General features: G+C 47.3%; 1 protein-coding gene and 1 pseudogene across 2 annotated transcripts in view; one reads left to right on the plus strand and one right to left on the minus strand.

The window, feature by feature from the left end:
• Positions 1-8,239, minus strand: part of TNXB (tenascin XB) — a 109,641-nt gene extending 101,402 nt beyond the window's left edge. For both annotated transcript variants that reach the window (XM_066615336.1, XM_066615335.1), the window contains exon 1: positions 8,170-8,239. The gene's annotated coding sequence lies outside the window, so the exon portion shown is untranslated. The remainder of the gene's footprint in view (positions 1-8,169) is intronic.
• A 4,588-nt stretch (positions 8,240-12,827) lies between these two features.
• Positions 12,828-12,941, plus strand: LOC136642303 (5S ribosomal RNA; annotated as a pseudogene).
• Positions 12,942-13,385: the final 444 nt, after the last annotated feature.

Below are 13,385 nucleotides of genomic sequence, written 5' to 3' on the forward strand. Positions count from 1 at the left end.
ATGACTGGAACTATGCTCTGGTTGCATCTGGTTGCATGTGGTTGGTCTGTGGAACTCCTTGCCACAGGATGTGGTGATGACGACTGGCCTGGACACCTTTAAAGGGGGATTTCTGGAGGAAAAATCCATTACGGGGTACAAGCCATGATGTGTATGCGCAACCTCCTGATTTTAGAAATGGGCTATGTCAGATGAAAGGGAGGGCACCAGGATGCAGGTCTCTTGTTATTGGGTGTGCTCCCTGGGGCATTTGGTGGGCCGCTGTGAGATACAGGAAGCTGGACTAGATGGGCCTACGGCCTGATCCAGTGGGGATGTTCTTATGGAGGGTGTTCTAAAGGCCAGAGAGGTTGAATGAATGAGCCCATTCTTTCATTTATTCACACATCTAAGTTCCATCTTTAATTTATTTATATAAATTTTATATTTAAATTTTTTTCCAGCCCTCAAAACCATGCCAGATATTTGATGCGGCCCTCTGGTCAAAAAGTTTGGAGACCCCTGTTTTAATGGATGCCAGGATAGTGGAGTGGTTCAGGAGTTAGATCTGGACGATCCAGGTTCAAATCACTGCTCAGCCATGAAGCTTCCTGGGTGACCTTGGACCAGTCACTATTTCTCAGCCTCACCTACCTCACAGGGTTGTTGTGAGGACAAAAGGAGGGAATGAACTATGTATACCACCCTAAGCTCCTTGGAAGGAGGGCAGAATAAAAATGTGAAAAATAAATAATAAATACAATCAATAATAATTGTATAGGGAAGAAAGAAGTTTCACCTGCTTATATTCCCTCCCCTACAAAACTATTCAAAAGTCCTGCTCCTTTGCCTCTGGTCAATCTATCGAACAGTCCATCCATCAGGAGCCACACAAAAGGAATTCACCAAGAAGGTGGAGGAAGCCTTGAGGATCCAGGGCTTGTCCCAGAAAACGGTTTTCCCTTCCTGGGCTCAGGCTATCAAGATAAGAAGGAATCGTTCCAAAAAAGGAAAATAATAATAATTTCATGCAGTTCCTTCCCCTCAATTCAGAATGGCGATCAGCAACCAAAATAAAGTGTGGATGAAGGGAAGAACATTCACATCAGAGGGTGTGACTTCCAGGCTGGCTTTGGCAAAGGAAGCTCATGTTTAGAACAGGAGACAAGAAACACCCACACTCCTTGCCAAATAACCTGAATGTTGACCCCAAACAAACCCAGTCTGTCTCGCTATCATATTTTCCTCCATCAACAGCAAGGTCTTCTGACCTTCACATATTCTCCAGCTTTGCTAATATGAAGACTCACAAGAAATGTATGCTTTTTGTTAGTGTGTCCGCTTTGGTTCTGTCTGTTGTTTTTTCCATTGGCTTAGTTAGTAGTTATTGCTTTGTATTTTATATAGACGATTGTTTTCCTTTTATGATCACATACTGTAAGGTGCCTTGAGCTCCCACAGGCAGGATCTAAGTGTTTTTAATAAATAAAATGCATCTGTGTGTGCGAGTCTACAAAAGACATAATGATGGAGGGAAGTGGAGAGGAGAAGGGTGGATATGAGGGTGGGGTAATGGAGGCAGTGGCACCACTGATATTCTATCCCCCTTTCTGACCTTGACCTGCCTTCCCCGACCTGCTCAGACATACACCAGCTATATAGCTGGCGCAGGTCCAGGTAGACCTATTGAGTAGTGAGGGCTTACCCCCAGACGAGGGAACACATGTTCCCTTATCGAGAGGAGACCTTCAGGGCCTGAAACTCCCCCATGGAATACAGCATGCATTCCCCATAGGCACAGCCTCATTGCCCTGCACATGCCCGATCTTGTCTGATCTCGGAAGCTAAGCAGGGTCAGGCCTGGTTAGTACTTGGATGGGAGACTGCCTGGGACTACTGGGTGCTGAAGGCTTATACCATAGTCTTTCGAGACTGAAGGTTGCCAACCATTGCCACGCAGGGAGTTAAACAAGATTGGGCTACCTGGTTGCAATCTTATCCAAACTTCTCTGGGAATAAGCCTCATTGACTATAATGAGACTTGCTTCTGAGCAGACATGCATAGGATTGGGCTCTGTTTAACATTTTCTGCACTCCACCTTAAAGCTGATACTCGCTGCAAACTTGGGGCTTCTCCAACTTCATACCCCAATTTTCCTTCCCTGCTCCATTCCCACCTTGTCATGGTTTTGCTCAGCATCAAGTCCAGAGAAAATTTCTAGAGAACTTGAGCCTTTGCTCAGTACTGTGTAACATTAATCGGTCCCAAGAAAAGCATAGCCCTACTACAGTTTTTTTATTTATTTCATGGTTACTTTTGTAACTTTCATATATGAATTAACATAAACTGGTATCTTGGAGGTCATCTAATCCAACCTTCTGCTCCACATAGGTGACTACAGCACCCCTCAGCTCAAGTGCACGAGGCAGACTGTTCCAGTACCAAACCGCTCTTACAATTTGTAATCCTTTGTCCCCTCATATGGAACCCACCTCCAGCTTTCAACAGCCCCCTCATATAATTGAATCAGGCATTCTTTCCAGAGAGTACGTCACACTGATGACAGTGAGGCTTATTTCTGAGTACGCTTAAATTATATATTTCTGTCCCAGTATATAGCCCAAATTTAATCCATTTTTGTCCGGCCCACAGATGTACACATTTGGTCCCTGTTGCAAATATGCAACATTGGGCAGAAATGGCTGAAGACACTGGTAAAGAAAAGCTCCTTCAGATAGTATCCAAGGATTCCTTGGCTCAGCAGAATGTGGTACATGTGTGTGCATGAACACACAAAAGTGGCTACAGTGGACCCACAAACACACCACTACCATCTCACATCCAGAAGAGCCCAGTGTGTAATCACCTGACAGGCATCACAGCTCTGGGCCAGCAAGAACCGGCTGTTCCAACCAGTGTCCCATTTCAAGTGACATATGGCTTCCAGAACCTCACCTCTTTGTGAGAAGGGGACTCTGTATATAAAAATTCTTAATAAAAATTGTCTTCCCGATCCTAGTCTGACACTTTTAGACTATATACCATGTAATAGTAAGAATGGCACCGGCTGGCTATTAGAAGAATCTAGTGATTCATTTCAAATGACCACAGGAACACATTAATGTACTGAGGGTGTCACATCCAGATAAGTCACGAAGAGCGCAATCCAAACCAGCAGTTAGGCTAGTTGGTGCAAGGGATGCTGGCCGGCGCAAGGCTTGCGGGCCCTGGGGAAAGTGAGTTTGTGTCAGCCAAGCTCAGCCGACGCAGGGGTCTGGGAAGGGCAGGGAGGTGGGGAGGAGGTGGGAGGAAGGTGTTTTGGGGTGGGTGGAGGATGTTCCAGTGGGTGGGCAGGCGGGGAGAGGGAGGTGGGATCAGGGCCCAGTGGTTACGCCAGATCCTAACCCCATTCCCAGGCAGCCTGGGCAGCCCTGCTGCTCAGATTTGTGCCACTGATTTTGGTGGCGCAGATCCAAGTAGCCCCATTGGGGCTGCAGTGGCTCTCCCTGGGGTAAAGGACGCGATTCCTCTTTCCCTGGGCTGAGCCACTAAACGCCCAAAACTTGCACCCAGCGCAAGGCCTGCCTGTTCCAGTGCAAGTTAGGGCTGCGCTGTAAATGGCACAAAGAACTTTTTGTGCTTTCAATTGTCTCCTAAACTGGATTGTCATATTTATTGTCACACTGAGTTTGCGAAGCCCTACACGAAGCCCTAATCTTAGCTGGATGGAGGTGGGGTTCTAGCTATTCAGTGGGGAAGGGCAGCACACTCTGTGCATGCCTAGAGGCACTCTCCTGTGTGCCATGACTTTCACAAGCTCCAAGCACTGAAAATGCATTCCAGGGCAGAACCTCCCACCCTCAAGCAAGTCCTGGCTGCAATTAAGACCTGCCTGAAACTGTGCTGGTCGTGGATTGTTGCTCTTGGTGGAGTTTTCCTCTTGAAGATAAATGAACAAACACGCCTCCCAGCTTTGTGCAGTGCTTCCTTTTTGGTATTTTATTCAGCTGAAGGTTGTTTTGCTGCCCTGGGCAGATTGAAAAAAAAAAAAAATTCCAGTTCCACCCCACCTTGAGCCTTATCCAAAGCTGAGCAGGATAACAATGGAGCATTCAATGAACACAAATTCATTTAGGCATCAATTTCTCATTTGTAACTTCTGATTGTTTAGCTCTTCTTTACTTCCTTCCCTTTACCACTGTGTCCACACACTGGGGAGCAGTTGGAGAACAGAGGGTCTCTCAGTAGGGAGTAGAATATCATTTAGCCTACAAGCTTCTGGGTGATCTTTGTGAGCCCCTCCAGATGCACTGGCAACGGCGCACTTTCCAAGGAAACTGCAGGAGGGGGCATCCCTGGAATTATGGCTTCCCAGGCATGTGCTTAGTTTGTCGCTACGGTCAGGCTAACCTGAATTTTGCACAACTCTCGTCTGATCTCGGAAGCTAAGCAGGGTCAGGCCTGGTTAGTACTTGGATGGGAGACCGCTTGGGACTACTGGGTGCTGTAGGCTTATACCATAGCCTTTCGAGACTGAAGGTTGCCCACCGTGAACAGCAAGACATCCTTTCGGCATTTGCCCCTGAGGGTTGCCAGCTTCTTAACTGGTCCCTGCTCCTCTACCTTTAACAGCAGTCAGATCTGCAGAGATCAGGTGGTGATTGCGCCGATCTCCATGCTGTGAAAAGAGTCGCCTGCCCATTCCAGCAGATTAAGCGCACGGAGCACATACATCTCCAGACTCGGAACAGCTAAGGGCCCAATCCAATTTTCCAGTGCTGGTGCTGCTGTGCCAATGGGTATGCACTGCTTCCTGTGGTGGCAAGGCAGTCACAGAGGCCTCCTCAAGGTATGGGAACATTTGTTGCCTTACCTCGGGACTGCATTGAGGCAGCAACGGTGCTGGAAAGTTGGATAGGATTGGGCCCTAAATCAGCTCCTGGTTCACTTGGGCACGCAATTCAAGGTGCTGGTATAGACCTTGAGTGGCTTGGTATCTGGATAACTGAAAGGATGTTTATTCTACATGAACCTTCCCAATGATTAAGATTTCCTTCCTCCTCTCCACAGATGATGACAGAGTAGGAACCTCACAGCAGCAATTCCTTGCACGCACCTTAGAAGTCTCTGTGATTGCCCAGGTTGCTTTCTCCTTAGTATGCCTCAGATCAGGCTGGAGGAGATTCTCCAGTCACATCTTCTGTCCCATGATCTACCTAAATTAAGCCAAGCCAATATCAGTTCACACTGCTTTTAAAATAGAGGGAGGGACTACTGTATAGAGAGGCAGCAAGGCACATGCTACAGCATGCAGGTGGTCCCTGGTTGAGCCCTTGGTACCTTCAGCCAAAAAGCATCTCAGGGCTGAGTGATGGCTCCTGTCTTGCGTGGGAGCCTGGAAAATAGCCTGGGTAGCCAGAGCCAGCCCAAGACCTACTGGTGGCCTTCCAAATGCTGCCTTACCCATACCTGGTAATGCACCACCCACTGTTCTTCCCATTCCCCAGGCTGGAAAAAGAAGATGGAACAGCATGGAAGATGACGTGTGAAGAGAGTGATGGGCTACTCTCCCCCCTTCTTTTCCAGTCCAGGGAGTGTCAGGAGGTGGAAGGGCAGTGAACTTCCCCACCATAATAATAACAACTTTGGGTTTTCTCCCAGTTCTACCAGGAGATATCAGGGACTGAACCTAAAACCTTCTTTATGTAAAAAATGCGCTAGAGACCACTGAGCTATGGACCTCACCAAGGGGCTGCCCGTTATATCCCCAACCCAGCCTGATTGTTAGAAAGTTGTTAGTTTGTAGTTGATTGATCAGTTGATTAATTAGTTCAATTAGATCAATTAGTTGATTGTTAGTATCCTTACACCATTTCTCCTTATTAACCTGAAGCTGGAAGACAAAAGTCAGTGAGAGCCTGCCTTGCTTTCTGCTAATCTCACTATATTTTCCCCACTTCAAAACATCCTCCCCCAGAAAGGATAGCCATTACCAAAAATCACTTTCCTCCCCCTTCTCCCTCTCCAGTGAATGCCTATCCAGGCATCACAAGCATCTATTTACTGTTGCTTACTGGTCACATTGCAGCCTTCCTCCAAGGAGCTCGGAGAACAGAAGAGGAGCCCTGCCAGATTAGACCTGCGTTTGCCTCTGTTTTGCTCTAGGGGCCCCGGAATGGCTCCGAAGGGGAGGGGCCGCTTGCACGCCACAGTGAGGCTCCCTGCAAAACCTAGTGCTTTGCACCCCCTCTAACTACACCACTGGATTATAATGATGAATGAATGACTTACTGCAATTTCTACAGCTGTGCATTGCCACCCCGTACTGAGATTCAGCACTCCAGTAGAGATACCAACTGCCCAGGGTGAAACCAGCCATTTTGGCTTTTGTGCCTCTACAGCTTCTCAATGCGCAGTAAGTGGAAGACGACACTTGTTACAGCAGGAGGAGAAACATTCTCCCCTCTTTATGTTTGCACATCCCTCTGCTGTTAAAAGGCCTGTCTCAGTGGCCAGTTGAAAAGTTGGCCGCTTTTGCACTCTGGGCAGGGACACCGAAATGGCTTGACTGGATCATGCCATAGGTCAAAGGGCATTTTCTTCTTATCACCCCTAACATCCATCTCCATCCCCTCATTACACACCATCAAGTCTCCCAGGACCAGTGACAAACCAGTCTGGTCATGCCAAAGCATCCCATTCAGTAACATACATCATCCTAAAGACAGATCTAGAAATAGTTCCCTTTTCCAGCTGTCCATCTGAGTCTGCTGGTTTTGCATTCACCATTGTAGACCAGTCCAAACCCCTGGAACGCCTTGTGTGAATTGAATTGGTAGCTGAGCTCTCTCAGCTCACCTCTGGATAGAGTTGCTTTTTATTCTGCAACTACCAACTTTCACTCTATAATACACAATCTTTTGGTCTCCCCCTCAATCTTTCCGTCTCCTCCTCAATCATTATTCGTTATTTACCTCTTTTATTTATCTCTCTGCCTCTCTCACTAAGCATCCAACTGCCCAATTTTTTCCTCCTCCATTATCGATGCATCACGGTCTAGACCCTAACAATAATCTCCTGTTGTCCTCCCCTTTTAAAACTGACCTAGCCATCCTTTTATAGTTTACCCAACTTCAACCACCCACTTTTTGCCACTCTGTATCTCTATATCCTTTATCCTCTCCCCCCACTCATATCTATTTTTCTAATTGCTCTATTATCTACCTATACATCCTGATAGGGTTATCTAATAATCCCACACCAACAGTCAGCCAGCCAGTATTCTTCTCCACCAGCATGTGTGCTCTTTCACTCCCCTCTTAAACTCTTCTTCTGAATAAAACAAGTCTTGCTCCTGGATCTAGGTGGATTCCTCTCATCCAGACTTGTTTCAACTGGTGATCACAGCCAGATCTGCCTCTGACAGTCCACAAGAAAAGATATGAGAGCAGCCGTTTCCTCCAATATTTGTTCCCAGTACCTCATTCCATTTTCAGAGGTTCCATTTAACCATTGCGGCTTGCAGGTAGTCCTCCATCCATTTGTCTAACAATTTGGAGAGACCATTTAAGTGGCCACATCTTGGGGCAGTGAGCTCCATATACCAACCATGCACTATGTGGAAGAGTTGTTTCTGTCTGTTGTGAACCACCTGCCAGTCAAGTTCATTGGGTGACCCCCTACTTGTTGCAGCAAACTCCTGGTGTTTATTTAAAAATGAGTCCCACTGTTTCTAGCTGGGCTTGCTCCCAGGTAAAGTATGCCTAGCAATGAATTGCAGCCATAATCTCTCCCCTTGCGCCCAGCCACCTGTCTTCCTCCTTCAACACGCTCTCTCACTTCCTCATATATAGATATCAAATATCAAATACTCTTATCTCCTCCTTCCACCTTTCATGGCATCTAAAGACGTGGACTGTAATCTAAGGGACCTTACGCCACCTTAAATGTGCCAGGCTTTAAAGGTAGCACAAGACTCTGTAGGGGGAGGGTTCTCTCGTGTGGCTCTTATCACAGCTCATTCTGCAAACTTCTCCTTCCTGACATGCCCCATTCTTTCTAAAGAGTCTTCCCTTAAGCACTGCAGCAGTCCTTGAAAAAGCCCTGCCTGCCAAGGCCGATGCCCTGCATGGCACCTGCTCCCACACATTCCCCTTGCCCACATGGGCACCCGCTGGGATCCTTCTTACTTGCAAATGTGGATGCTCAGTCAGGCGGCAGGAGGGAGAGCTGCACTCCTCTGCTGCCTCTCTGCTTCGCTCCCTCTCTCTGAGTGCGCCTCTCCTGCCCTGGAGAGAGGAGGCGAGAGCCTCTTGGCCGCTGGATTTCCTGGCTCTGAGCACTGCTGGGGTGTGAGCAACATATGTGCATCACTCAGTCACTCTCTCTCTCTCTCTCTCTCTCTCTCTCTCTCTCTCTCTCTCTCACACACACACACACACACACACACACACACACACACACACACTCACATCTTTGTGCTCTGGAATCAGAGGCAGTCAGACCCAGACACCATGAGATCATAATGGGAGCCTCTGAAAGGCCATCTTGAAGATGCCTCCAAAGACCTCCTGCTCTAGTGATCTGTCTGAATTACACTATTTGTCTTTTACCGGGTCACCCTCTTCTCTCTCTGAAACGCAGTCCCTGCCCCGTGAAGCCTCCAATTCCTTTCATGGACCATTCTTTCTCCCCCCCCCCCGTCACTCTCCGCACCAGGTCCAAAAGCTGCTCCACACACAAACACCGTCTCCTACAAGGCTACACCATCTCCTTTCCTGCTATGTGGGAAATCTCACAGGTGTAGTCGGCTGTCACATCATATACATGCATTGGGAAGACACAGACAAACAGGGCTTCCCAAAGGACGTGCATGACGCATCAAAATAGGCACACATAAATTTCTCAAATGTGAATACTTGTTCCCAGTCAATCATGGGTACCCCGCCTTTGCATCACAGTATATTGTATTAATTTATACTGCACCTTTCTGGAGAGAGGTACACTCAAGGTAGGTTCCATCCTAAGTGAAAATATGTAACTAGTAGCATAACACACAGAGAACAAAATACATTGCAGCAAGGCCACCTGAAAGATTTCTGCTGGATCAGACTAAATGTTTATTTGGTCAAACGTATGTCCCCTCCAAAATGGCCAGCAAAATTCCCAGTTTGCTGGAAAAGAGAAAAACAGAGTGTGATGGTAACCACTTTTATGAACTGCCTGTCCCCAGCATAGGACACTCAAAGATATACTGCCACTGAACATGGAGGTTCATTTAGCTATCATTGCTAGAGCCCAACTAGACAAAACAACAGAGACTGGTGATTGGATTTCCTGTCTCTTTTCAAGAGAGGGGAAGGAGAATTTTGGATCAAGACCACTATGCTAAGGGAGGGGGGGGCTGACCCTTTTCTCCTGGACTGATGAAAATCACCCTCTCAAAATTGCTGTTTGTCCTATGAGGAAAAAAAATCGAGTGGTCACATCTCTATAGTCTTATTTAGTTTGACCCTAATACCGATGAATTTGCTCAGTCCTTCCAAAAAAAGCTGTCTAAGTCCGGGCGTTCTCCGCATCTTGTAGCAGTGAATCCCACAAGCACATTGCACATTGTAGGATGAAGTCCTTTCTTTTGTCTGCCCTGCCCCTTTCTGCCCGTTACGCAGCTGCTAAGAATGATCGGGATAACTATTCTAATTCTAGGGCAGTCATCAGTGCAAGGTCTGACACCATGATGTGGAGCAATGGCATCATCAACCTGCACTAGCCCTGCACAAGAGAGCATCTTATCAGACAATTTTGTTTTTCTGTTAGATCTTTAACCAAAACAGCAAAGCCCTTCTGGCTTTGAAATCAGTGAAGGACAGGTTATTGCAGTCGAGGAGTGTAGCATACAACAGACAGACTCAGGACTGCGTAGTGGACAAGAAAGGAAGGCAGTAAGCTTTGGTATGAAAGGGTGTTACAAGGGTGTATGTACTAACGCTAGTCTGTGCTGCGTTGGAGGGTATGGGTCAGTTGCAGTTTGAAAATCTAATTAAGTGTGCATAATTGTTATCACTGGAACACACATCAAGCCAATCGGTGTGAGGTCACTGCCAAGTCCCATGAAATACAAGAAGTTATTTTAAAGGGGCAGCAACTGTTACCCTGCACATGCCTGATCTCGTCTGATCTCGGAAGCTAAGCAGGGTCCGGCCTGGTTAGTACTTGGATGGGAGACAGCCTGGGAATACCGGGTACTGTAGGCTTATACCATAGTCTTTCAAGACTGAAGGTTGCCAGCCAACCAACAACCATTTTAAAGGGGCCTTGAAGCTCTTTACAGCATTTTCGTCCCCTTTCAATTATGACAGACAAAAGACCTGACTGAAGAACCAGTTCACATAGTGGCTGTCATTCCACACATCCCGATGCAGTCATTTATCAGTCATTGATTTCTAAATACAGAGCCATTGATGTGGAGATATTTTGCTTGCTTCGTTTAAAGCATGTGTACGCTGTTCCTCCCCCCCCCCCCCCACAAATAGTGGTGTTCCAAGCAGCGAGCAAGCAGGTTAAAATCACAACACAAAAATAAGGTAAAGGACAACAGCCAGACGAAGCAAAAGATTAACGCAACGTTAAAAATGTCACGGCAGAAACAAGCCAACCAAAGACTGGAAGAGAACCAAAAGCAGCTCGGCAAAAATCAAAACACGTGTGGAGACGAAGACTGTCTTCAAGTGCTGCCAGAACACTGACAAATGTAATGCTTGAGGCAGGGAGTTCCAATGAATGGGTACTGTGGTAGAGAAGGCCCTGTTGTGTGTTGCCACCCAGAGGGTCTCCACCAGCAGCAATACCGACTCACAGAATCAAAGAGCTGGAAGGGATCTACAAGATCATTGAGTCTAGCCAATGCAGGCAGTCTATGACTACTACACCCCTAATAGATGGTTATCCAGCCTTTGCTTAAAGACTTCCAACAATGGAGAGTCTACTACCTTCCAAGGCAGGCTGTTCCATACCACACAGGAAGTTCTTCCTCATGTTTAACTGAAATCTCCCTTGTTATTTAAATCCATTTGTCTTGGTCCTACCCTTCAAAGCAACCAAGAACAAATCCATCTTCCACAAGATGGCTCCTCAGATATTTATAGTTTTCACATCCCCTCTTAACCACCTCTTTTCCAAACTAAAGACACCCAGTTCCTCCAACTTGTCCTCATAGGACATGGTCTCCAGCCCCCTCGTCATCCTAGTTGCCACATATCTGCTCCAATACGCGCAAGAGAATCTCACCAAATGTCCTCGGAGGACAAACAAGGAACAGGAGCTCCTTTGGGCATATTCCAACCACCACAGAACTCTTCACACGTTACCGGGAACATGTACTATATTAAGAACATAAGAACATAAGAACAGCCCCACTAGATCAGGCCATAGGCCCATCCAGTCCAGCTTCCTGTATCTCACAGAGGCCCACCAAATGCCCCAGGGAGCACCCCAGATAACAAGAGACCTCATCCTGGTGCCCTCCCTTGCATCTGGCATTCTGACATAGCCCATTTCTAAAATCAGGAGGTTGCGCATACACATCATGGCTTGTACCCCATAATGGATTACAAATTGAGCTGAAATGGGATCTTACAGGCCGGCTCCACCTTCATGCACATTCTATGTAACCTGTGAAGTGCCCACAAATATAGAATAAAGCCTTGGATAGTCTTTCAGGTTGTATACATGTGGGCACTTTCACAGGTAACATCAAATGCTCATGGAGGGATGGGCAGCCAGCGTGATCTCACTTCCTCTCAAAATAGGTTCACTGTTGTAACATATGAAGGGCAATACAGAGGCTAGAATATACCCAAAGAAATTTCCACTCTTTGTCCTCTGAGGACATTTGGAGAGAATCTCTTGCAGGTACTGGAATGGGTCCAGAGGTGGGCCACTAGGGTGGTGAAGGGGGTGGTGCCATTTTCCCCTTCACACGCTAAGCTAAGCTACAGACTCTCCCATGCTGTGTGAATGCATCTCCACCTAGCTACACTCCACACTCTGTAAATTAGCCTTTCTCCTCATTTCCCAACTGTTCACTCCCGCTCACAAAGCATCATCTGAACCTCACGCTGGCCCGACACTTTGGCTTGTCCCAAGCACTGTGGATCCATCCCCTCTGCCTCTCCTTTACCCCACTTTGGCCCCCTTCCCCGCAGACTGTCCCACCCTACCGCCCCCAGTGATGTTTGTCGTGCTTCTTTCCTGGAGAAAGAGATGAGGTCACATGTTGGAAAGAGAGAGAGAACCGGGACGGGAAGGCAGGTTTGGACAGAGAGAAGAGAAGATGCTGAACAGCAGGGTGGAAGGAGGCCAATCTATCATCCCATCTCCTGATTCATTCCATTGCTTATTACTGGGAGACTTGAAACATTCTTCACTAGAAAGGAACACATTTTAATTGTGGGACAAAGATCAGAGCCAATGATTCCTTGAGGAGAAAAGCCTGTGGATATATTTCCTAGATGCTACTCTGAGCCAGTCAACTGTCTAATGGTTTAAAAACACAGAAATCACGGGGAGCGTCTGAGGACCTGCCGCCGCCACCACTGCCTGAGTTGCTGTGATGTCACAGAATGTTCACATCCCGATTAGGGAACTGTGTTGACAATCAGCATCATCACTGTAAGGGAAAAAATGGCTTGGGAAGGGGGAAGAGGCTCATATAGGTCCAAGAGCAAGGACCAGAGGTGCAGCTACAGGAGGGGTGGTGCGGTAAGTACTGCAGGTGCTGCAACAGAGTGTGTAAGAGACCCCTCCTCTGCGCCATTGGAGCGATTTGGGGCAGCGAAGGCAATGTGCTGCCTACTTTTACCTTGCACGTGCCCGATCTCGTCTGATCTTGGAAGCTAAGCAGGGTCTGGCCTGGTTAGTACTTGGATGGGAGACCGCCTGGGAATACCGGGTGCTGTAGGCTTATACCATAGTCTTTTGAGACTGAAGGTCGCCAACCACCAATGACTCTGATGGCAAGTGGGAGGGGCTTTTACATGGCACATTGCAGCACCTGCAGAACTTACTCTGAGCATACAAAATTATGCATGGGAAGGATAAAGTGGATAGAGAGATGCTCTTTACACTCTCACATAACACCAGAACCGGGGGACATCCACTAAAATTGAGTGTTGGGAGAATTAGAACAGACAAAAGAAAATATTTCTTTACTCAGCGTGTGGTTGGTCTGTGGAACTCCTTGCCACAGGACATGGTGATGGCATCTGACCTGGACGCCTTTAAAAGGGGATTGGACAAATTTCTGGAAGAAAAATCCATTATGGATTACAAGCCATGATGTGTATGTGCAACCTCCTGATTTTAGAAATGGGCTATGTCAGATGCAAGGGAGGGCACCAGGATGAGG

Source organism: Tiliqua scincoides, chromosome 2 (assembly GCF_035046505.1).
Source record: "Tiliqua scincoides isolate rTilSci1 chromosome 2, rTilSci1.hap2, whole genome shotgun sequence".
NCBI lineage: Eukaryota > Metazoa > Chordata > Lepidosauria > Squamata > Scincidae > Tiliqua > Tiliqua scincoides.